At 41.2% G+C, this 25587-nt stretch overlaps 1 long non-coding RNA gene across 1 annotated transcript in view; it reads right to left on the bottom strand.

Annotated features, from left to right (window-relative positions):
• Positions 1 to 14005: 14005 nt before the first annotated feature.
• The window catches only part of LOC132020663 (uncharacterized), a 101989-nt gene continuing 90407 nt past the window's right edge, over positions 14006 to 25587 (bottom strand). The window contains exons 4-7 of the long non-coding RNA XR_009405053.1: positions 25277 to 25458; positions 21177 to 21486; positions 18074 to 18178; positions 14006 to 14294 (exon numbers count right to left, since the gene is read on the bottom strand). This is a non-coding gene — a long non-coding RNA (uncharacterized LOC132020663). The remainder of the gene's footprint in view (positions 14295 to 18073; positions 18179 to 21176; positions 21487 to 25276; positions 25459 to 25587) is intronic.

Genomic DNA, 25587 nt, shown 5'->3' with positions numbered 1-25587 from the left:
TACAGAAAGACTGAATTATAAAGAGAATGAAAAAGGCTGAAAATCAAAGAGGTTGAAAGAATTCAATTCTTTTTTTTTTCCCCTCAAGCGAAAACAATGGAATCTGAAGAACTAGTATGAACAAGCATTAACTAGTGTATCACACACCTATGTTGCCTGAGGAGTGGGCTGGAACACTAAGCTTTTAAGATTTGGATGACATTTTACTTGGCTGTATCCTTTCCTGGGTGTCTCTCTCTCTCTCTCTCTCTCTGTGTGTCCCTCTTTGTCCTTTAAATTTAGTTAATACCTACTGAATGGCTGTTATTTGCAAAATACTGTGTTAGGCACCTTGGTCACAGTAGGGAGCAAAATGGCACACCATCCCTGGCCAGCTCAGATATTATGGTAACAGGAAAGAGTACGTATTTTTCACTGCAACTTAATTAATTGGGATTCTGATTTATGCATCAACCAGAGATGATTCGGTTAATGTGAGTCTCCAAGAGGCTGATTATCCAGATACATGGACTGAATTGAGTTTTTACTCAGCTGAGAACCAAGCCATCCATGGTCCCTGGGGACCCACTGAAGACACTGTCACCCTGGGCATTGTCTCTGGGTTCTCAATGGCCATCTCTCTCTGAGAACTTGGGCCCATTCTTATTACTTGCCAGGGTACAGTTCTTATACCAAGTCATAAATACAACCCTTGTTTGAGAACTATAAACAGGAAATGCTGACTTTTGGTTTTGTTGTTAATGTTGGTGTCTGTTGACCTGCCCCTGGTATTCCTCATGGTATGCATGTACAATTCTGAAAAGTGAGCCAGCAGGGAAGTGGTGCTAGAAACGGAGATGAATGTGAAGGGGATTTTTTAAATCACAGAAACTGACATTAAAAGGCCGTGGATATAATCCAACAGCTAAGGAAAGTGTAATTAAAACAATGATTTCATAACATCAATCATGCTCTTTTTATCCCAAATTTCAAGAATTCATCCTATAATATTTTTATTATTTTATATTCTGAAATTACCCAAAGCACAAATCTATATTCTGAAATTACCTAAAGCACAAATCTAACCATGCGATTATAAATTTCCTGAAAAGTCATGAAGTACTTCACAAATTATTCATTTACTCAAGATTAAATGTTACACTGGCTATTATATTCTCTAATAAATCCTATTATCGATTATTTGTACAAATGATTTACACATTTAACTACATTTTTAGCTTGCTGCTTATTAAGTCTTAAACCCTCAAAAGATGAGATTAAAAAGTTGCCTGGGATAATATATTTTACGTGAATTAAATGATTTAAAACCAACCACAAAAGAAGCAAATCCCACTGCGTCTACTTAGAATGGCTAAAAATGTTTCATTTACGTGGTTTAAAGTTGTCCTCTATTTTTATTTTGAAACTTTTACCCAGTAATTTGGAACTATTTGTTTTCTTCATTGACTCTGACCTTACAGCTGGAATGGGCTAAGACAGCACAACGTATCTCGACACTCAAATGTGGAAAGCTCACATTGGACTTAGCTAACGCATGCAAAACATGTTCCCAAGGCTCCGTTTCTCTGCTTCCTTTTTTTTTTCTTTTTCTCCATGGCACAACTCTGGAAGTGATCAATAGGTTGTCTCCTTTTGAAGGCCATGACTCTCGTTGAAAAAGGCTTCAACCAGGAATGGATATTTCCTTTGTGTCTAAGGAATACATGCTCATTAACAAGAAAAAAAAAAAAAGGTTTATTTTAGAATTGTGATTCATTATGATGAGAATAGTAATAGTACTACTGTGAAAAATATTAGCTAGGCCCATGAACTAATCAGCATGTATATATAAAATAGTTCTGCTAAAAAAACCTGTCCTTGTGAACTAACTAATCAGTATGTGTAAATGCATATATTAAATTCCTGACCATGTTCCAATACCGCCCTGTTAGGGAGCACACTAAGTCATTACTTAGACTCATTAAGGCCACCAAAAAAAAAAAAAAAAAAAAAAAAAAAATTGCAAAGAAAAGAGGCAAGTGCATTTTTCCAAATAGCTAAAATGTTAGTGCTCATCATGTGTCAGGCACCCTGTCAAATAGCTTTATGTATTAACTCATGCAATCTTCATGACAATTTTGGAAAAGAGATGCCACGACTGCTCCTATTTTAGAGATGGAGAAGGCGGGGTCTCAGAGAGAGGCAATGCTGTGCCCCACAGGGCCAGCTCCAGCAGCGCCACGGGAACCCAGCGGCCTGGCTCCGGGGCTAGAACTCTCTACCACTCGGTGATGTTCCCACTCGGAGACTGCACAGAATCACAACCCTAACTCAGAGGAGGAATCAGGGATTTAGTCAAGCTCTTTCTAAAATATAGAACCACTTTTCCCAGGCTGGGTAAACCAGTGGACCACGTGTGCCCAAAAGAATGGAAAGGCAGCTTTAGCTAACAGACCCCAAGGGTTCTGGTCAGCCCGAGATCACATCCTTGGGAGACAGATGCACCCTACCCACAAAACTTCAGCAGTCCTCACCCCACAACTTTTGGATTATTGTTTGGTTTTTCCTGAGGGTCTTCCAAAGGGAGAGAATACAGTCATCACAGAGATAGTGTCCTGTGATCCCTGAATGCTAATGTCTTCGTACAAATGAACAGTCTGATATTTATCTGCATGCGCTGCCCTAACAATCGACCACATCATACCCCACATGAGGTGTAGGAAGAAGCTAGGGAGCTGCGCCAACAACACAGTCCTGGCTGTACTCAAAGTCTCTTCCTTTCCCGACATTCTCCACCCTCTCCTGCACATGGACCAAGCCACTGGGCTTTAGAATGGAGAGTCCCCAGGAGCCTCTGGCTTCCCTTACACAAACAGATCTTTGGTGGCTTACCCTTGGGTTCCCAACCCATGTCGCCCTGTACATCACACCTTCCAAGTGGGTCACGGTCTTAACCACATTCTAAAAACAACAGCTATACCAAAATTGTGGCGTGTGGCTCTACTTTGGAAACCGACGCTTGGAAGGTGTACAGGACAACTGTGGAAAGCCTAGTGCTGAGAACCAAACCCATGGCTCCTGATTCCCGGTTCCCTACTACCCCCTAGTGGTCCACTGTTAATAGCCCTGCTTCCAAAGGCACGAGGTTGAAAAGGCTCTTTCCTTCTCTCAGAATAAGAAATAGAACAGATCTACTAACCGATCACAGAAAAACTCAGGAGTTAAATCAGAAAGAAATCTTTTTAGACCAGTTTTCCAACTAGTTCTTCCAAATATTTTGAGGAATGATGACCTTATTAAAAATTCTTCTAATTTAACTAAAATGTCATGATTGTATTACAAAAAAATTTAAAAGGCCCATTTGAGGATTATTTGGGACTTTAAAAGGTGAGAAAAAGTAAGTATAGCAGTTTCTGAAACACACTAAAACATGATAGTATGTGCCACCAGCAAATTATTTTCAAAGGTCATCTTAAAATGTTAGAATGCTGCCTTTCTGGGCTACATTGTTTGTAAATTTTATTGACCTTCAAATAAGTGAGAAGGACCCAAATATTAGCAGTTTAACATTGCCATGTGAAATGTTTCTCTTTAAGCTATTTCAATGAAAGAATGGAATTGCTTGGTATATATTCTTTTCATTCTCTGACATGTAGCTAATAATATGTGTATATGCAAATATCATGTGACAGTATGTCAAGTGGAATTGTTACTTTCAATCTGAAGCTTGAGAAGCCAATGTCCAAAATTTCATACATGTGTTGTATTCGTATATATGTATATACACTCAAACATATATACATATGCATATATATACTTATAGATTAATCACCATATTCTACAAAATATTACAAAGATATGCAAAGAGAAAGACATTCTGCTCAAAAGTATACCCACATATTGTGATTCACGTTAAAAACTTAACTATAACCTTAGAAGTGATCTTTCCAAGTTCATGAGCCAAGAACAAGGGTTGGTGCCCAAGTGTTCCAGTTGACTCTAAGAGAGAGAAGGTTCTAGTCGCCTTGCAAAAATTTAAATTAAGTTTCACAAAGCACTAGCTGCAGCAGTGAATTTGAACCCAAGAGGAAAGGGCAATTCTGTAAATGCCAGCTCTTGGTTGCAGTCCACAATATGGTTCTTGGACCAACTGTTCTGCACAACAGATGCAACAGATGGTGTTGCTCCCCAGCACTCCTCCATGGCTTGTGTTCTGCCCTTTCACCAATGAGCCAAACAAGCCACCACTTACTCTGGTGAGTTGTGCTCATTTTCTTGAAAGGCAGAGGGCTTTCATTGGGGCTTCCTTTCCAGTGACCTGGTGGCCCACAGTGGAGAGACCAGAAAGTTCTCAGGTTACGCCGAGGTCTTGAGGCTATGAGAGAAAAGAACAGATGAAGCCTACATAGGGTAAATTTGGGATTTGTTGAGATGTGCGAATTTTGGGGTTTTTTTTTTTCATAAATTCACTGAAAGATGATTTTTCTCTCTTTGGAAAATAATGACATCTTATGGGAGAAGAGACTATCTGTTACGTCACTGTGATGTCTGCTGAATGTCTGAACAACATCTGTGAATGGACTCCAGCTTAGCGTAATAAGAAAATCCAGTCACTAGTTGTATAGTCAAAATCAGGTAGGGACGCCTGGGTGACTCAGTAGGTTAAGCGTCTGCTTTCTGCTCAGGTCATGATCCCAGGGTCCTCTGATCCAGCCCCGCATCAGGCTCCCTGTTCAGTGTCGAGCCTGCTTCTCCCTCTCCCTCTGCCACTCCCCCTGCTTATGCGTGCATGCCCTCTCTCTCTCTCTCAAAAAAACAAAATCTTGAAAAAAAAAAAAAGCTAGGAAAAGAAAAAAATGAGTGGAAGCTTAGAAACAGGATCCATTTTAAAAAGTGAGACTTCAGAAGCACAGATTTTAAGTCTAAATGGTGACTTAGATTATTTCAAATACATTTTAATAATGTCAGAGAGGCAGGTAATCTCCATCACTTGTAAATTAGAGCAAGAAGGCTTCAAGATATAAACTACACACACAAAGAAAATCCTTACCATAAGCAGTAACTATACTTCAGTGGTTTACTAAAGGAACAGGCAGTGCAGGGACATAGCATAAAATTTTAACATAGTTAAAGCCCCTGGTGAATTCACAGGAATAATCCTTTATACACCTTGCCTTGTGGATGTCAAATAGCTTTTCCCTAAGTGCTTTCAGCTGTAAGAAAATCACCATCTCAAAGGGCAAATCATTCTGTTTCCAAATAACTTAAATCATTAGACAGTTCTTTCTCATTTTAAGGTGAAATCTGTCCCATGTAACTTCCATCCCTTGGTCCACTCTCTAGAGCTATAAACATAAGATTTGTTCCCCCTCCATATAATAGCTCACTAGATATTCAGAGTTCACGATTATGCTCTGCCTCAGCCTCTCCCCTTTGCTGGATAAAAATCCCATTTCCTCGGAGCACTCCTGACACCATCAATTGTCTTTCCTTCCTCATTCATCTTCCCCGATTGTGCTCAGGTTTGATCTTTTGCAATCTCTAACACATCCCTGAAACTTGAGATTCTCTTTTCCTCTTTAAGTTCTGAGCATTCCTCTTCTTAAAAACAGACAATCAAGCAAGAAACAGTACATGCATTCCATTACCTTCCAGTTCTTACTTGGCTTCTCTTTTCTCCTTCAAAGTTGAAGTTCTTGAAAAAGTGTTCTCTACCCACTTTTCCACTCCCTCCCTTTCAAAGCCACTGCAGTGTGGCTTTTGACTTCAGACTCGCTGAAATCATTTCTAGTGATAACACTGCTGACCCTGAAGGACAGCTGACACAGGACTGGGGGCCAGACAGACATGGTTTCTTGGATCCACCCTTTGTGAGTTGTGTGACCTTGGCAAAGTACATAACCTCTCAGTCGTATTTTCCTCACTGATAAAATAGATCGTTGTGAGGAGCTAATAAGATGATGTAAGAAAGGTGTTTACGGGGCTGGGCCACAGCTGGTGGTCGACGTCTGTGGGAGTCATTGTTATTACTATTACTGCTCTCACTAGTGGCTGTCAACCTTCAGTAGACATCAGAATCACCTGATGGGTAAAACAGACTGCCACCGCCCCGCCTCTGTCCCCGACCCCGCGCCCCGCCTCAATTCAGTGGGTCTGGGATACAGACAAGAATGTGCACTTCTGACAGGTTCCTGGTGATGCTGATGTTGCCACCTCAAGAACTGTCTTTGAGAACCACTCTGGCCTCAATCTTTGCCCTTCCAAGTGTACCGGGAGTATTGGCACCAACATCATCTGGCAACATTTTAGAACTTCCACACTGACCTCCTGAATCTTATTGGGCATGTTAGTGAGACTAAGAATGATTCTCATGCACACCAAGTTGGAGAAGACAGGAGACATTTCCTGGTCCTTGTATCCGTTCAGTAATATCTAATGCTTTATTTCTCCCTTCTTTTTAGCTTTCCAGATATAATTTCCTCCTGGTTTTCCTCATATCGCTTTGATTCTTCCTTCTTAATCTGATTTTCCTTCCTCCATGGCTAACATCCTCCCTTGGGTTCTGTTTTCCACCTGTTTTCACTTCGCATGCTTGTATCGGTTCAGATTAGATTCCATGGCAAGTAATAGTTAACCTCCCTCCCCAAACAGTGGTGTAGACCAGATAAAAGACTGTTTCTTTCTCCTGTCAAAGTCCAAGTGAGGGCAACTCGGTGCTGGTGTGATGAAGATTCTGTTCCACACAGCTTTTAACCATCCATGTTCCTTTTATTCTGCTTCTTCATCCTTCACGGCTTTCAGTCTCAGTGTCACTCATGGTTTAAATACCACCAGCAGGTCTGCATTCCAGCCACCAGGAAGGAAGAAGGGATACAGAAAAAGAAAAAAGCTGCCAGCTGCTTCTGGGAAGGCTGCTGGAAGCGGCCACAAGATACATCTGATCACAGTTTGTTGGCCAGAGCTCCGAGATCTGGCCACACATAACTGCCCTGGAGGGTGGGAAATGCAGTTGGCTCAGCTAAAAAGTGGAGATATTCATACTATAAAGCCATAGTCTGCTGCATGGGCTGCAATTCATCCATATATTAACAATCTTACTACACACAGAATCCACTCAACGCCCCTGCACCCCCAAGGGAGGTATATGGTTTGCGAGGGCTGTTATAACAAACTTCTGCAAGCTGGGAGGCTTCAACCACCAACATTTATTGTCTCGCAGTCCGGGAGACTGGAAAGCCAATGGCAAGGTATCGGTAGGGTTAGGGAAGGGGCTGTTCCAGGCCTCTCTCCTTGGTTTGTAGATGATCATTTCCATATTCACATGGTGGCCTCCTTGTGGGCATATCTATGTCCAAATTCCCGCGCCCTTTTGTGAGTACACATCAGTCATATTGGATTAGGGACCACTCTACTCCAGTAGGATGTCATCTTCATGAATTACATCTTCAACTGCCATCTTTCCAAGCCCTGAGGTATTAGGGGCTAGGACTTCAACATATGAAATTTGGAGTGGGACACAATTCAACCCATAACAGGAAGTAATCCTTATTATCTGTCAGGTTATTGAAGTCTAGTCTAGGATAGGAGTCTTGGATTCTAGGAAGTCTAGGAATCTTGGGTCAAGTGGCCAAACCTCGTGGCAGACATGCTGGATGAAGAAGGGAGAACATGTTACTGCCATGACTGCCTACTTCTGCCAAATGGCCAGTGATTAAGTTCCAGGTAGTTTCTCTCAGAAGGGGTTGTGGTGGGGTCCATCTATACTATGGATGTGATTGCTATGTCTACTGACCATGCCACCTGCCCAGAACCCCCTTATTGGAGCACAAACATATTTATGACACTTGCTACTCTGCTTGGTACATCTCTTTAGACATTCAGCTGGCTCAATCAGACTCTGTTCAAGTATCACCTTCATAGGGAAGCCTTTCCAGACCACCCTGTCTAGAATAGCCCTTTCCCCTTTCCACCACCTTCTAGACTCTGGCCATAATTTGTTTTTTTTCATAACATTTATCACTACCTGAAATTATATTAAACATGCCTGTGTTTCTTCTCGGTCTTCCTCACTAGAATGTAAACTCCATGAGGACAGGGATTTGGGACATTTTACTCACCCCTACAGCTCCAGTACCTAAAGCACGGTGCCCAATAAAATGTTGACGGAAAGAATAAATCCTCCAAGACTTTGCTTATCTTACATATATCTTGTAATACATAGATTAAAAATATATTGAGAGTGGGAGAGTCTTAAATTTTGCTCCTGGGCTAATATTAATAAGAATTCATAATTCTGTGACCTATAAGTTAAGATAGCTATAGACATCCTTGCCATTTTGAGACTTTACCTGGTTTGAGGATTTCACTCAACTTTCTCACTTTCTCTGATAAGCATGCACCAAACCGTATGTTCTCATGAGAGCAATATTTTCAAACTATGGGTCATGACTCATTAGGAGTCATAAAATTGCTTTAATGAATCACAACTATTATTAATGAAAAGAAAAAAATGAACCAGATGTCAGAACTTGTCCCATGTTTTAAAAATAAATATTGTTTTTGTGAAATCTCTGTTTTGGTTTTATATATCTATGTACATGTGTACTGTGTTACAAAATAAAATGTGTTTGTTATTTTGGGTCATGGTCAAAAACAGTCATTGCTTTTGTCCTCAGAGAATTGAAACACAAGGAGCTTACCTTAATGCAATTTTTTAGCTATTGAAGCTTAACTCATTTCTTCAATTCACTTCTTTGAGGAGAGAACAATCAATTTGGTTAACACATTATTTTTCAAAACAAACTTTGCCCTTGAAAAGCTCATATTGTTGCAGAAAAAAGCAGAATTACCATATAGGATGGGAGATTTAACAAGAAGCACAGTCTTATAGGAGTTCAGGGCAGGGAGCAATTAATTTTGCAGGACAGTCCTAAGAAATGTGTTTACAGTTAGATTTGAGAGATGCACATATCATGAGAAAAACTGAAAACAGGTTTTGCCTCTTTCACACTTTTGATAAGGTCCAGCCTTGATGGAGCAACAATCTCGGACTCTTAACTACTAGAGCCATTTTGCTTAGGGCTTGAGAGCATTTCGATTAATTTTAATATCATACATATATATTTTTAATATCATATATATACACACACACATACATGCACACGCATGTATATTCTCTCTTTACAGTTCTTCCTATGAAATTCTCCACAGGAACAACGAGATAACATATATTTGTTCTGGCACCCTTAGGAGTATAATAATATTAATATAGATTTTAGGCACTGTGGTTGAACTCATTTTTTTCAATTCAGAATTGTTTTTCTTTATGGAGAAGTAGATTGACTCTGTGTCTTCCCATATGATGTCTATTGCTTTCAGCACTCCAGATTAGGGCCCCCATGTTACTGCCTACTTGAGGATATTCCTAACATCGTGGAATTCTATTCCCTTTAAAAAGATGATGTGTTACCTATTTGACAAAGTATCAGTGGGCATTTACGCATTTGTAAGACTTGGCTTTAGAAAAATCACACATGTGAGAGATGCTTTTTCAGACTAAGAATCTTGATTTGGGGGTCTCTAAAATATGATTATAGAGTCAACAGTATTATTTATCATTGTTATTAGAGATCAGTGGATATTAAACAGAACTCTGGGTTGCGTGTGAAAGAAAGCAGGACTCTGGCTGGTTTTAGAGGTGACTTGAAAGCTGCTAGGTTGGTCTTTTTCTCTTCTCTCTATTCCTTTCTGCTTTTATTCTCTCACACTGGCTTTTGCTACCCAGCAGGAAACAGATGCCAGCAGCTTTTCCCCTCATTCCTTCTCAACTGCACCACTGAGGAATCCAAATTCTCTCCCTCTCTCTTGTCCCAAGTTAATAAACAACACACCAATCAACAAATTGAGCCTGAGGAAAAGTTTAAGTTACCTCAACAGAAGTCTGGTACAGGTGGCCCCCACTCTCTGAAAGTAGAGCGTTCCTATGAAAACCTAGAATGGTGTAAATTGAAGAAGCAATCAACATCAATTTATGTGGAAAATTTTTTTGAGCGTTCCAAGACCCCATCCAAATTACCTCTCTTGTGCTTTTCTGATACCTTAGCATGTCTTGCTAACAGATGCACCAAAAAAATAAAAGAAAGAAAGAAAAAAAGAAAGAAAGAGAGAAAGAGCGAGTGAGCACAGAGGCTCACAGACATAGTTCAAAGCTCTGGTAGCTTGATGTGGAGATGCTGAGTGTAGTTCCCAGGGAAAGAGTTTGGGCACGCCACTCGTAGCTCAGAGTGGGGGCTACCTCCATGAACGCCTGCTGCAAACGAAGCATGAATGCTATTTTCACTCTTCTTTTTTCTTAAAACCAAAAATCCTCTTCAAGTTTCTTTCGATTAGTGAAATCAGGTACTAAAGTAGGTCTTTTCCTAAAAGCAAAGTGGCATAAGGAGAACTTTAGAAAAGCCAAGGATACCTGTTCCCTATCCCAGGCCAATAAACTGTTTCGGGGATGTGGGATACTCTTATTAATCCAGTTTCTGTTGGATAGACATCCCTGGGTCAGTCAGTGGTGATGACTTGCTGGGAGGTGTAAGAAGATGGCAATTTTTCCTTTAATTCTCCGGCTAAGTAGAAGCAGTAACCCAACACAGGAACAGAGCTTATTTGGGGGTGGATCAGACCATAAACGTTCACTACGTGGGTGTAATGTTAAGTACCTTACACGTATCACTTAAGAGAATCCAGCCACAGCATGCGAACAGCCCTTAAGATTCAGTTCAGCTTGTCATCAAATTGTTTTGTCCCCAGGTAGAGAAACACAGGTGCTTTGGGGCCGATCTCGGTGGGTCATTCTTGAAGAGAAGCCTGATAAAATCTAGCCCTCTTGGTCTTGCTTGCTAATGGTTTATAGCAATGGAAGAACAGATCTTTTGATACTATAGAAGGGCCTATCATAAAACACAGCAAGGTTTACCTTGAGGTTTTCTGTGTAAAAATGCTGATTTGACCTATTTTTCCCATATGGGCTGACCCTCATTCTCTGCTGCTCCTAACAGCTGCTCTGAAGGTTACAGAGTCTGTTGCTTACACAGCTGCTTTGGCAGAGAGGGGCCCAGGCAGAGTTCCAGCCTTCAGACTGTGGGTTAACCCCTTCACAGCTATTTCTGAAGCCTGAGGAGGGAGATGATTTCATAGTCAGGAGCTTATGTTCCAATTCCGTTTCAAACACTGGGGCTGCTGACACCGAAAGTCTTTTTTCCTCCCGTCTCTTCTCTTCCCCCTCCCCTCCCTCCTCTCTTCCTGGCTTCTTTCCCTCTACCTCCCTCTCTCGCTCTCTTTTTCTTTTCTTGCCAATTACAATTTCTTGCATATATGGGTTAACAGGTTTGTTCCCCCCGCCCCCCCCACTGTTACCTGGTTTGCCCCTTCCTCCATTACAGTTCTGGACTCGAGATGTTTTCATTTCACCCTTCTCCCTTGGCAACAGTTTAATTTAAAAATTTCCTTAACATTAAAAAAGAAGTTCTAATTTCTTTTACAATTTTTGCTTACAAATGGGGTATTGTCATTGAATTTTGCCAAAAGATATTGCTAGCCATAAAACAAGGAAAAGACAGATTGTTAGCTATCATTTTGGATCTGTGACGTACCTAGATGTATCATAGTGACCAGAATATGAGAACTAGACCGGATCCTAGAAAGACAAGAAAATTGTCTGCTCAGTTGAATCAACCCACACTTGAAGGGCTCTAACATATGTTAGTTTTATTGACATCATCTGATATAAGATAAACAGTATATAAATACTATTTCAATCGGCTCCAAACAAGGAAGTATGAGTGATCAAACTCTTTACTCAAGCTAGTCATGATGGTACGGAGGTAAATAAGACTGATGTCATCCTTGATATGACAGAGCTCACTATTTAGTGTAAGAGGCATTAACGATTTCCCCGAGCCAATAAATCACAAGTCTTTTGAGTACAATGAAGGAAATGCACAGAGTGAGGAGGAAATATGTAAAAGGGGGATGATTCCCAGCCTGGTATTTGGTGAGGAGGAGGTTTAAAGCTGTTTCTCCATGGCAGGAACATGGACAGATAGAGTGAATGTGAGTGGAAGTTGGCTTAACCAAGAGGAAAGAGAAATAGCACCCAGACTCCACGTAGAGACTCCGTGCCGGGCAAGGCCTTTGACACACCTGAAGAATTGAGAGGGAGGTCGGAGTGTAGTGTGGGGAGGAAGAAGAGGGAGCATGCTGCAAGCTGAGGCTGAAGAAACCCATAATGGTCCTTTTAGGTTGTCTGAAGTCTTTCTTTCTTTCTTTTAAAAGATTTTATTTATTTATTTCACAGAGAGAGAGAGAGAGAGATCACAAGTAGGCAGAGAGGCAGGCAGAGAGAGAGGGGGAAGCAGGCTCCTGGCTGAGCAGAGAGCCGGAGGCAGGGCTCAATCCCAGGACCTTCTAAGTGGATTTTACGTGAAGCTAGTGATTAGCAGTTAGTGATTGCTGCGGGACAAACGACCACAGCCCCTGAGGGGCATAAGAGAGTAGGCATTTGTTTTTTTGCTTACACAAGTCGACTGGGTTGGCTTGGCTGTAAGAGGCCACATATCTGAGGGTCAATGAAAGAGGCTCCACTCCACACGTATCACTCTGTGGTGTTGGCCCAACAGCCAGTAGCTGCCAAAGGAAGCTCTTTCTCATGGTCACAGCAAAAGCTCAAAAAAACAAGACTGACAGCAAACAACAGGCATGGCTTCTGCTTGCGTCACATGGACTAAAATCCCACTGGCCTGAGGAAGTCGTGTGGCCATGCACAACATCACTGGGGCACAGAAGGAGGCAGGTGGGAGAGAGAGCGTTTTTTTCTATAATAACCTAACCTACCACAGAAGACACAGAGGGATTATAACCCAGGAGCCAGGAAGATAGGTTTGATTTTAAAATGGGCGTATTTGGGGATGTGGAGAATGGATTCGGGAATAATTGTAGAAAAACAAGGTGATTATTGTGCTATAATGAAGAGAGAGATGACAGTGGCTGGAATGAGGTGGTGCTCCTGGGTTGCCCTGGAAGGATTCACATGTATATGATGTAGATGCAAATAACAAGACATGTTGAGCTTAAAGGAAATGCTACCTTGGTCTTTGCTGTGGGATCTTGGTTGGATGAACAAACTACTCACTGGGACAGAGAAAAAGAGAAATTTTACAGCAGGAGATGATGAGTCTAGTTTTGTATCTGCTCAGATTTGGTAAATCAGTGAGATATGCGAGTCAAGCTCATCTGCATCATCACTGTGAATCATATCTCACACAGCCAGGGCTCATTTTCATAATTTCTCCATAATAGCATCTGTTGTTAGATTTACCTTGGCTAGTAACTAGAAGAGATTGCAAGTAGATGTTTCAACAAAGAAAAATAACTTTAAGAAATAACCAGTAAATTGATGGAGTTTGGAGATCATTTAGGTTAATCCCCTCATTTGACAAATAAATCGAAAGGACCCGGAAAGCGTTTTATTCTTTCCTACATAGGGGGGTATTTTAAAAAGCATAGCCTACACGGATCAATCATGGAGCAAAACATTTGACTGAACATTTATGGTATGTTCCAGACTTTATTAATTGATTTGTGGTATGAATAATAATAATAATAATAATGATAGTAGCAATGTAAAATATTTAAGTACCAGGTGCCAGGGAGTTACAAAGTGTTTTTTATGCATTAGAGTGCTTATTTCTTATAAAAGACTGAGTTTATTAAGAAATAGAATTCTAATGGTTAGTAAATTGTCCAACATCATGTTCTTAACTATTATGCTCTATTATTTTTGTTCCTGATTTAGAGCAACCAAGAATATGATGGGAGGGGGCAAGTATTACACACACGCTTAGAAAACTATACAAGAAGGCATTTTAAATACTAGTTTGGGGATAACAGACTAGAAGCTACTGCAACATCTTTATAGACTAGAGACTTCAAATCAGAGGGACAATGCTGTAGACCTTATTGAAGTTTGTTCATCTTTGGGTTAAGATGATCATCTTTTTTTGTTGGACATCTGCTAGACATTGAATAGGAAAGAATTTTTTGTCCTTGGTGTGTAACTTGCTTGTTTGGAAGACACAGACCTTGTGAACTTTCTCAGAGGCTCTTGACAACTTCCTTCTTGTTCTTGTTCAGCTCTCCACCTGCATGGGGGGTCGTCTCCCCTTTTGGACTTATGAAACCCCTCACTGTAGAGCAAGGACTCTGCCATTGTGACCAGGTGCCCCAGAGAATGGAGTGTGGGGGAATTCGATGTTCTTGAAATAAGCCTGGAAAATAAAAGGCAGATTAATTCTTCCTGTATTCTCTGTCTCATGGGCTTCTCTAAAGCGTGGTTTCTCCACGTTACTCTTCCAGACCGTTTACATGTACTGAATGAATCAATCCAAGGAGCCTCCCTTAGGGTTGTCATCTTGATCCTGAGATAAGCAAACTGCTCTGAAAACAACGCTTTGCACTTTTTCCCATCATCTTGATTGCTCCAGCCTTCCTCTTCTCAGGTAAAATGTTGGCATCTTAATCCTTGCTTTAGGCTCTTTTCTACGAGCCAATGGTGAAGAAAACATTTAAAGTTTCGACACTTTGAAAGTGGCATCAAGATTTCATTATGCGTAATAATTTCTAATTTCTTTGAGGCAAGAAGTTGAGTTACATTTTCTCATCAAAGTTGGTGGGTAGGATTAAGTCACTTACCTAGTGACTGAATCCTGACAAGTGCCGAACTAGTGTGTTATGGTGAAGCTTCAGTAGTCTATATTCATGCCTCACCAAGCTTTTTTGGTATAAGCCACATGCTATAGTTCTTCTCAAAAAGTATCAGAATATCAGTGAGACTTAGGATAATGGCAAACGTGTAGATAACTTGGAGGCCTCCCGGAACTCCCACCTCTGTAGGCTTGCCAAGGTCATTTCAATAATCTTGGAATAATTCAATTCTGTATTTTATATGATAGAAATTTGTGGATCCCACTTACAGCACTATGGCTGGGTTTAAGTGTATTTCATTTTATTGTTATGTATTGAAATAAATGGACATATTATGCTGCAGGTGCAAAAATGTACATGAAATTTAGAAGATAAAATACAAGACTCCAAAGAATTATGTTTGCCACAGACTGCTTTGAGAAAACATGCTCCACTCCTCTTGGAATTCTCAGTTGCTAGGAGTAATTAGTTTGGAAAATTTGAGAACCACTGTGTGGGTGTATGTATAATTCCCCCCCACCCCCATTAAACATATCTATACATCTATAAAGTGAATAAAAAAAGTTACTCAAAAAAACTGCTCCATGTCTGTGTTCTAGGGGGATGTTGCAGAATTGCTTTTCAAAGGAAGATTCCTTTTTAGTGTGGAAGAAGACACTGTAACAGGCCTTTTGGTTTTCCAAGTTAAGTAAATCCCAGCAGCTAGTCTGGAAGGGAAATGTTGAAACACAGAGGAGTGTAAACAGCTATCATCATTCTGCCAGGTTGACAACCCTTGCAAGATTATTACGGGATGGCCTATTTTAACACCTCCGGCTGGGGTTAAGGGAAAAGGAATGTTTGGGCTCTACTCACAGGGAGGGAGGTTGAGCAAGAACCAGACTCTCATTTGAACTGACACTGGTTCTGAAAACAGAGTGGCAGGCTGAGGGCTCCAGAGGAAACTACTGACCGACCCAGGACCTCCACTTAAAGGATGTGATAGCAGATAGGTTTGGTTGTGTTTTTCTTCTCTGAAATTCTCCTCTGTTCTTAAGCCCTCAATTGTGCTTTGGGGACTGAGGAAGGTCTGCGAATGGGGGCAACGTACACCTGCAGACTGTTGGGGCGGCATATAAAAGTGATGATGAGTCCCCCAGAAATGATGAGGGAGCAGCAGATTGGAACGAGAGCAAACCACACCAGAGGAATGAGAACATTGTCTGGGTATTCTCGGAATCGTGCAGAGCTTTGCATTTCCTGAGGCAGAGGGGTTTGAATTTGTTTTTTGGGGTATTAAATGCATTGAGTCATCACAGAGGAGAGAAGAATCTCGAAGTATAAATACATGTCTATGGTATTGCAAATCAAGGTATGGTATATTTATTATTGGAAGGGTACTTGGGATTAAGAAAACATGGATGAAGGAACAAAGTCTCTGATAAGAGACAATGATGCTGCCTCTCTGAGAGGAAAGGCTGGGCTCACAGGAGGGACATGGGATTTTAACAAAGATGTTTTATAAATTGAACACTACAGAGCAGGCAAAAAGGGGACTAGCAAGTGTAGAGCAACAGGACGATTAGGAGAATCAAGACATCCTTTAACTAATTTAGTTACAAGGACTTCTCTCTATCTCTTGAAGAATCTTTTAAAAATACAAATCTGATCACGTCCCCCATGCACTTGAAACACATCAATGGTTTCCATTGCCTGTAGGATCAAGTACCAAATCCTTAACTTGCTTGGTAAGATTGTCTGAGCTGGTGCTTATATCAAGAATTTCAGTCCCTTCTCTTGTCATCACTCTGCTCTGTCCTTCCCCTGCCAGCCACTCTGGGTATGTCTGTCTCTATGATTGCATAAATAAAACTTCAGTTCTTTTACCCCTGGGCTTCTGAGCCAAGTTTTCCTTCCACGTGTGTCCCTCTTGCCTCTCCTCTTCCACTCTTTGTTCAAGTAGCAGAGGAAATGCCATTTCTTTAGGCTGACCCCCTTCAGCTCCCCAGACCTGCTGAGGTCCCCCGGTGAACGCCCTTGTAGACTCTGTGCTTCCCCCCTTCATACCATTCTTCCAGAAAATACTTCCTGAGCCTGGCATTGTTACCTGCTTGAGAAACACAGCAGTGAAGGCAACAGACGCGAATCTCTGTCCTCCTCACAGTGACATGTTTCCTCCTTGCATTCTCTGTTCCACACAGCTTCATGGCGGGGGGCAGAGAACATGTCTGCCTTGTTCGCCCTTTAAATCCCCGCACACATAGTATTGAGCCTGGAACACTCTGGTGCTTAACGAATATGTGTCAAAGGTATGAATATTAGAGAAGTAGGAGATTCACCGGGGCCTGTCAAACTGGAACCAGGAAGTCTTAAAATACTTTGGTGGCTAGTTTTAGCCTAGATCAACGGCACACAGTGATTTATTAAACCTGGAAAATTATAAAACTTGCTAGGAATATGATTGATATGAAAAGATGGCTTGACCTATTAGGTGGCTACATTTCAAGCTTTCGAGGGCAGATATTGATTTGAAGTGTTTTAAGGGAGCAGGGTAGAGGGAGAGCAAAAGTGTCCTGGCCTCCAGCAGCTTTTCAGAAGCTGTGGGGCCTCCTTAAATGCTTACGTTGGGAAGTATTTTACAACCAGCCTCGTGTTCGTTTGGGAGCAAGCTACTGCTGTAGAATGTTTAGAATTTTTCTTTCTTTCGTCTCTGTTGGCATGAGAGAACAGAACTAAGTGGGAAGGCTAATTTTGCTTTAAAAAAAAATTTATCCTTTTGCAAATTAGTTTTTAGCTACAAATAAATACTGGTTCTGAATGAGAAGTTTGAAAGAGTAAATTAATTTAATTCTAGACAGAAAATTCCTTGAGAATAGGGTCTGTGCCACAGTCAGCTTTGAGTCCTCGGTACTGAGCACTGATCCTGACAATAATAAATTACCTAGAAGTATTGTTTTTTCTTTTCATGAATGAAGAAACACAGTTTCTTGAGTGGGAAAAAAAATCAGTCAAATTGCTTGTTTTTGTTAGCATAGAGACCAGTAATTTTAATTGGCTAAAGTTTTCGTATTCATAATTCATGGATTATTTTGATGTAGATAAGGTCAGGAAAAATTGTCAACCAAATCAAAATAAGATGTTTTAATTAGATCACATTAGAATATGTATTTATAGCCTACCTAGTTCTATAAGAAAATCAAATACAATAAAAGAAAACATAAAACAAAAACCATAGAAAGGAAACTAGAAAAGAACATTACATTAAGAAAACATCTTTGAGGAAAGGCATAGCAATCTAGCATGATACTTAGCTTTAAGTTTCCTGTCAGCCAATGCTAAGAGGAAAACACGAAGGGGTACCTACTTCTCATTGTCCAGGAGAAGGAAGCATCCAGGTTCATCCAGAGAAAGAACATCTTCCTCCTCCTGACATTGAGGTAATTTATTCGATAGCTTTGTAAAGAAGACCCTGAGAAAAATGGGAACAAGAAACTTAACGTCAATTTTACAAATAGAGATGAAAAGACAAATACACGTGAAATGTTTTTTTTTTCCAGCTGTGGGTGAAAGATGAGGACAGAACATTAAAACGTGATTCCATGAAAACTATTCCTGAAGGTAAGAGGAGAAGTTCTGTGTTTCTCTGGAGGAATGCGGTATAAAACTTGGGGAGGATTAAGAACAGAGTATTTTGTATCACCCTTGGTTCTAAAGGTCTCAGAGTCCAGGGCCAATCAACGGAGTGCCACAGAAACCAAGGCTGAGACAGGTGAAGGCTGTCACCGTGGGGGCGGTGAGGAGGACAAGGCAACATGCAAGTGCTCTGAGCCTTCACCCCTACTCTTGCCTCTACTGCAACCAGTGATGTGCCTCATTTCCAGGTTTTAAATTTTGGAGCTCTTTTCCCACTTTTGCTTTCCTTTGAGAGGAAGCTTCTGCAGGGAGATAGGCACACTTGTAGCATTACATACTTCTATGAAGAAGCCTTCACTGACCAGGCTGTTTAGAAAGCACCCACCTGCCTCGAGCCAGCAGCTTTATCCCCTTGTGCTGCTTTGTATTTCTTAATAGCTCTTACCAATATCTATGTTACTATATAACTTATTTCCTTATTTTGTGTATCAGTCAGGATTATAACAAGACACATTATCCTTGAACTGGGTGATTGGAACACAGTATAATCAAAGAAATAGTGACCAAGATGTGGGCAAGGTTCAGGGAAACCAGTGAGGGCTCATGTACGGCTGTGGGGCTGACAACAGTGGCAGTAGGGTTGGGGGTGGGGGCATGGATACCTCCAGGCCTGTAAGGGAAAACTGAAAGAGCAATTATTAGAGGTGAAAGGATAAGAACTTGGAAGACACCCTTGGAAGAAGGATATGGCCCTCCCATGATGAACAAATTCCACAACTTTTTTCTCCTCTTGAGCTCCCAGTCCCTTCCACTGGCCAAATTCCACTGGAGAGGAGAGGGCAAGTGAGTTTGTTGATGCGGTCTGTGGAGAAGGCTGGAAGGTACGTCAGGAAGAGCATACAAAGGATCACCACTATATTTCATTTCCTGTCTTTCTCCTCAGCCGAAACCTAAGTTCCAAGAGGACTGGGATTTTTGCCTGCTGTATCCTCTGTGTGTAGAACAGTGCTTGGCTCATGGTTGGTGCTCAATAAACATTTCTTTTTCTTTTTTTTCTTAAGATTTTATTTATTTATTTGACAGAGATCACAAGTAGGCAGAGAAACAGGCAGAGAGAGAGGAAGGGAAGCCGGCTCCCCACTGAGCAGAGAGCCTGAGGCGGGGCTCGATTCCAGGACCCTGGGATCATGACCTGAGCTGAAGGCAGAGGCTTTAACCCACTGAGCCACCCAGGTGCCCCTCAATAAATATTTCTGAGATGAAGAAATACCAGTTGATTTAACATAAGCTTAAAAGCTCGACTACAATGGAATAGCAGTTATAGGCTATTTATAAAATGTTACCATGCGAGATACTTTTTACATTGGTTTTCTTTGTCTCCCTGATTTATAGGAGTAGTAAATGCTTGATACTTGATAAATTATTTGAATTATATATATATTTAGGTTCCTGGACCCAGTTTCCATGTATATGTGCATATGTATGCTGGGGAGGATTTCCTACATAATACCAAGCAATTTTCAAACACTAGTGGGGTGTCCTAAGGTCAACTCAAAAGGGTTCAGTCCTTCAAGACTGCACCCCCTCTCCCCCGTGCCAATTTTAAGTCCAGGTTGTCCTCTGTGCTTCTGACCATCAGTGGTTCCCAGGACCTCCTCCCAGATTCAATTACTTTGCTAGAGCAGCTCCCAGAACTCAAACATTTTACTTACTAGATCACTGGTTTATTACCAAAGGATACAACTCAGGAACAGCGAGAGGGAATAGATGCATAGAGCAAGGTATGATATGTGGGAAGGGCTCAACGCTTCCATGCTCTCTCAGAGTAGGTCATTCTCCCCAAATCTCCATGTGTGCATCAACCTGGAACCTCTCCAAACCCTATCTTTTTTGTTTTTTTGTGGACGTTCTTTACATAGGCACGACTGATTAAATTACTGGGCATTCTTGACTATTCAACCTCCAGCCCCTCTTCTCTGAAGGTCTGAGGTGGGACTGAAAGTTCCAACCCTCTAAACAAGTAGTTGGCTCCACTGGCAACCACCTCATTAGCATAACATAAGGCACCTTTATCACTTTCAATACTTAGGAAATTCTAAGATTTTTGAGATCTGTGAGCCAGAAATGGGGATGAAGACTGTATATATTTCTTATAATAAATCACAACTATATATATTATATGTGTATATAAATATATATGTGTATATATATATATATAGTGTGTGTGTGTGTGTGTGTGTGTGTGTGTGTATGTGTGTGTGCAGCTCCAATATGGTGTATTTAAAATTATATTATTAACACTTTGGAAATGATTTTCAATTGGGCTTTGAATAACTATATTTAGAAGAAGAACTTCCTGCACTGGCATTTTCTGTATATTAATAAAATCCAAATCATCTTTATTTCATATGTACCTCATGTTGCTGAGGACAGCATTATCTTATTTAAGTCCTCTACATTTCAATAAAGCAACAATCATAGCATAAAACATCAAGCACAACAACATTTATACCACTAAACTGGTCAAGATTTATCACAGAGACAACTGTTTTGAACACCCTTCTGCTAGGGCAAAAAAAAGGAAGGTCAGTGATTTATGTGAATGGACAGATGGGTCATAATGTATTCCTTCAAAGTGATCTAATTTGGTCTCTGACAGGCTGTAAAAAGAAGTGGCTTAGGGCAGAGTGTCCTTCACTGACACAAATGCGGCCTCTGGTGGAGGAACTTCTCTATGTACTCAGCCAGGGGTTGGGCAAGGGTTGAGGTCTGCCTCTTAAGGTGTCGGGATCACAGGGCCTAGGAATTAGATCAGGAGCAACTCCTTGACTCACCTGAGGAAGTCTCTACGTTACCAGTGCCATCTGTCAGTGTTGGAGGAGCTCAACTCAATATGGCTGGCATGGCTGAGAAAGCCATTAGGTCTCTGGAGCTCTGGCAGCATCTTGTGAAGTCTTGAGACTTGAGAGGTTCACGGACGGTGCTCCTTCTAAGACAATTTGGTGACATTGTGACAGGTGTCCAAAGTGAGGGTGTTAGATCATATTCCAGCTCAAATGGTTTTGCCACTCCATGGGGCGCTGCTCCCTGAAGGAGGATTTCACATTCTCTGTTCGTATCAGGATTGGCCATATATATGACTTGCTTTGTGGATAAAGTGGGGAAAGGAGATTTAAGAACAAGCTTGAATTTTATCATGATTCATTTTCCTCTACCACAGTCTTAATGTTCCCGGAGAATTTTGCTCTTTAGTTTCATCCTGGAGTGAAGCTGGCGTCAGTCAGAGCTGAGGGTCAAGTGACAATGGACAATGAATATGAATGAGAAATAGACCTTTGTTGCTGTTTGCCACTGAGACTTTGGGGTCATTTGTTACCGCAGCATAACCTAGCACATCTGACTGATACAAGGAAATCGTATCTCTCACTGTTCCTATTCACCCAACCTCTGGGAGGAACAGCTGTTATTGTGGCCAAACAGTAGGCTTGTAGGTCTCACCAACCATGTAAGGTGGTAACACAATGAAGGCTGATGGAGGTCAGATCGAGAGTGCCAGGTTAATGGGGAATTAGCCACTGGCAACGTTTCCTTGCTGAGAAACAATTTCAACTTGAAACTGGCCCGAGCAAGGATGTGGGTGTTGTTTCAGAGGCTGTGACTAGCTCAGGGTGGTTGTTTTGGGCTTCCAGGAGGATGCATGGGAAGGTGGCCAACCAAGGCACTGCTACAGAAGGACTGTTCCCAAGACATGGAAACCCCTGGCCTGTTTGGACTGTGAGTACTGTCACAAGGTAACAGTGACATCTGGAATTGGTGCTCCTGAAGAGGAGGCAGTGGAAGCAGCAGGAGACGGAAGCATTAATAACTGTCAAGAACAGGGCGGACAGGCTAACTTAATGGGTGAGCTCAGTCCACTCGGGGCCTGATAAGTCCTGTCACTCTCCCTTTCTACAGTCACTCCTCCTGGGAGACGAATAAATCATATCCAATGACCTAATAAAATAATAAGGTTTGTCTGAGTTTTGACAACAGTGGACCTCAAATTCAGAGGGAGAGAAATAGGAGGCATTTTAAAATTGCTTTCTCACCGGAATACAGGAAGGCTAGAGATGAACACAAAGTTATGTTCTGTCCACTAGTTGTCAGTTTCCTGAAAATACCCACAAATCTATAACACTTTATAGAGCTATACCCCAGAGTCGGGTTAAGTAGGTGGCGTTTTTCTGTGGGACGTTGTCTCTGTTAGGTAACTCAACAGTATCTTTTTTTTAAGCTTTATTTATTTATTTATTTGACAGAGAGAGATCACAAGTAGACAGAGAGGCAGGCAGAGAGAGAGAGAGAGAGAGAAGCAGGCTCCCTGCTGAGCAGAGAGCCCGACGCGGGACTCGATCCCAGGACCCCGAGATCATGACCTGAGCCGAAGGCAGCGGCTTAACCCACTGAGCCACCCAGGCGCCCCAAGTAACTCAACAGTATCTTTTTAGCATGAAATTAATTTACTGAAGGTCAATCTTTAAAATTAATTCATTTTAATTACGTGGAGTGGGCATTCAAGCAAGGCAGATCTGAGTTTGAATCTCAGCCCTGCTCTCTAGACCTCTGGCCTTGGCAAGGTACTTAATTTCTCTGAGTCACTTTCTTTCATGTGTTGTTGTGGGAAATTAAATGAAACTACAATGTATTTAGGCATTTGGCGCAGAGCCTGATACTTAAGAGCTCAATCCTTTTTAGCTGGGAGGATTTCTGCTGCCGGTGCAGGTTAGTCCTGGTATGACTAACAAGGTGCATTTGGTAATCATTATAATTAGAAGAATAGGTGACTACTGAATTTACCATTTACTCTATTAGGTCAACCACATGGTGAACCCAGCCCAATACTTTGCTGGGTTAAATTTCCACATGGCTGATAGCTGGGTATAATGTTTCAGTTGACACGTTTCCTTATTCATTAAGAGCCGGTAGTTTGTGTTACTAGTTAATACCGTTGAATTCAGCAAGTATTTGAGTCACTATTGCACACAAAACACTGCGATAATTTCTCCAAGGCCATCCTTTTTACCTGCTTTCTGTCTTCTGCCCATTTAACAAAAAGGGCTGCTGTTTCTGTTCTACCTGTGTTCTCAATTCTGTCTTTCCAGACCCTCAGGAAACTTAGTCTGTCAATTATTTCTTCCCTTGATTATTGTCAATCCCCTCTGTTCTGCTGTTTCCTTCTCTGCTGGGACAGAAAACCAAAGAATAAAAAGCAGAACAGCACACACAGGGAAGGATCCTTTACCAGGAAGCTCAGACGCTCCAGTTCAGGCCAGCTGATACAAAGAGCATGAAGGGGCTGGGTGTTTGGGGTCATCATCAGGATAATTAATTATATCTGGTGAATCTGGACACCTTTTCTCTCCCTATACCGAACAGCTGGTAGAACCTAGCTAATTAAACTTGTGACAACCTTTCTTAAATAGAGTGTATGAAATTCTTGGTGCTAGTCTAGCCTGAACTGTAGATCTGGAACTTTCTAACAAGTAGGGGCAGGAAAGAGGAAAGGGAAAAAGAGACTTTGGCATATTTTCCTAGCATAAATCCTAACAGAGGTTAGTAGCAGGTGTTCTGCCGTGGGTAACGCTCCGTCAGATGCAAGAACCAAAAAGGACAGGGACCTCCCAATTCCAAAGAACCAACCACCAGTACACTCTTCCATGCTGGAAATTGGACCCCTCTTCCAATCAGAGGATGCAGAGAGTTCCAACATTTGGATGTGATTTATTTATTTATTATTTTTAAAGATTTTATTTTTAATTAATCTCTCCACCCTACTTGGGGCTCAAACTTACAACCCCGAGATCAAGAGTCACATGTTTGGGGTGCCTGGGTGGCTCAGTGGGTTAAAGCCTCTACCTTCAGCTCAGGTCATGATCCCAGGGTCCTGGAATCGAGCCCCGCTTCCGGCTCTCTGCTTTCTGCTCTCTGCTCTCTGCTCGGCAGGGAGCCTGTTTCCTCCTCCTCTCTCTCTGCCTGCCTCTCTGCCTACTTGTGATCTCTCTCTGTCAAGTAAATAAATAAAATCTTAAAAAAAAAAAAAAAAAGAGTCGCATGTTCCTCTGACCGAGCCAGGCTGGTGCCCTGGATGTGATTTTTTTTTTTTTAATTAAACAGACTCAGTATTGTCAATCTCTTTTCAAACAAGGGAAGAAAATGATCAAGTAATAGGAAAGGGTCAACTGCTCTACCATTGTAGCATTTGCTTTGTCTTATTAAATATTCTGATTATCTTATGCATTTCAGTGCTAAAGTGACAGATTCAGGCTATCCAAGCTAATATATATACCACATAAGCCATTTGAAGTCATAAAAAATAGTTTTTAAAATTCATAAAATAAATCCCATCCTTTTAAAAGATAGTTTTGACTCTTCTAGATCCTTTTGATTTCCATATACATCTTCAAATCAGCTTGCCAATGACTCTGCTTACTCTTTAATATAACACTTTCGACCCACCCATCCATTTTGTTGACTTGAGTTATAACATAAAAGGTAAAATGCAAACACATCAAATGTAAACAACATTCAAATAATGCAAATATGTGAATAATATGAAAAAATGCTAATTTTCCACAAGTAGAACACAGGCAGAAGTTGTCACACCTTTAATCTGGAGGCAAATGGGCTCGTTACCAGCTACTCGGTGTAGGGGAGAGAAAAGAGGTCTAACTTGTCCAGCACCTTTGAATATAGTTCTTTAATTAATGGAAATGTGCAAATATGCAAATCATGTGAAAATAAGTGAACTGAGAAGAGCTTCATGCTCTTGTCTTAGTATTCCTGAGATGAAATGACATGCCTTTTCAGTTCATAGATAATCTTCGAAAACACAGGAGATGGGATATCTATGAAAATCATTACTAATCTAATATTTCAAGTTGTGGAAATGCATTACCTTTTTCTTTAAAATTATCCAACGACTGGCAGACGATTTGCTGGCTCCCTGGAGACCGCCAGTTATCAATACAGCACACTGGAAGAAACCCCCAAAACCAAGGAAGCAGTGGGATTCCAGACAAGGTGGAATTTAAGAGAGAGGCTGTAGGCAAGAACGATGCAAAATTTTCACCTTTATTCCTAAAAATGGAATAAAGAAAACACTATTATTTCATCAGTGTTTTCTCATGTCATAAAAATGTCCTCAGAACCTCCCCTTTAATTGGCTGTTTAACATTCTGTGGTGTGGTTGGACCAGCAAACTGAGTT

The sequence above is a fragment of the Mustela nigripes genome, chromosome 6, assembly GCF_022355385.1.
Source record: "Mustela nigripes isolate SB6536 chromosome 6, MUSNIG.SB6536, whole genome shotgun sequence".
Lineage (NCBI taxonomy): Eukaryota > Metazoa > Chordata > Mammalia > Carnivora > Mustelidae > Mustela > Mustela nigripes.
The sequence above is the reverse complement of the archived record's forward strand: the minus strand, read 5'-3'. Positions and strand labels throughout refer to the sequence as shown.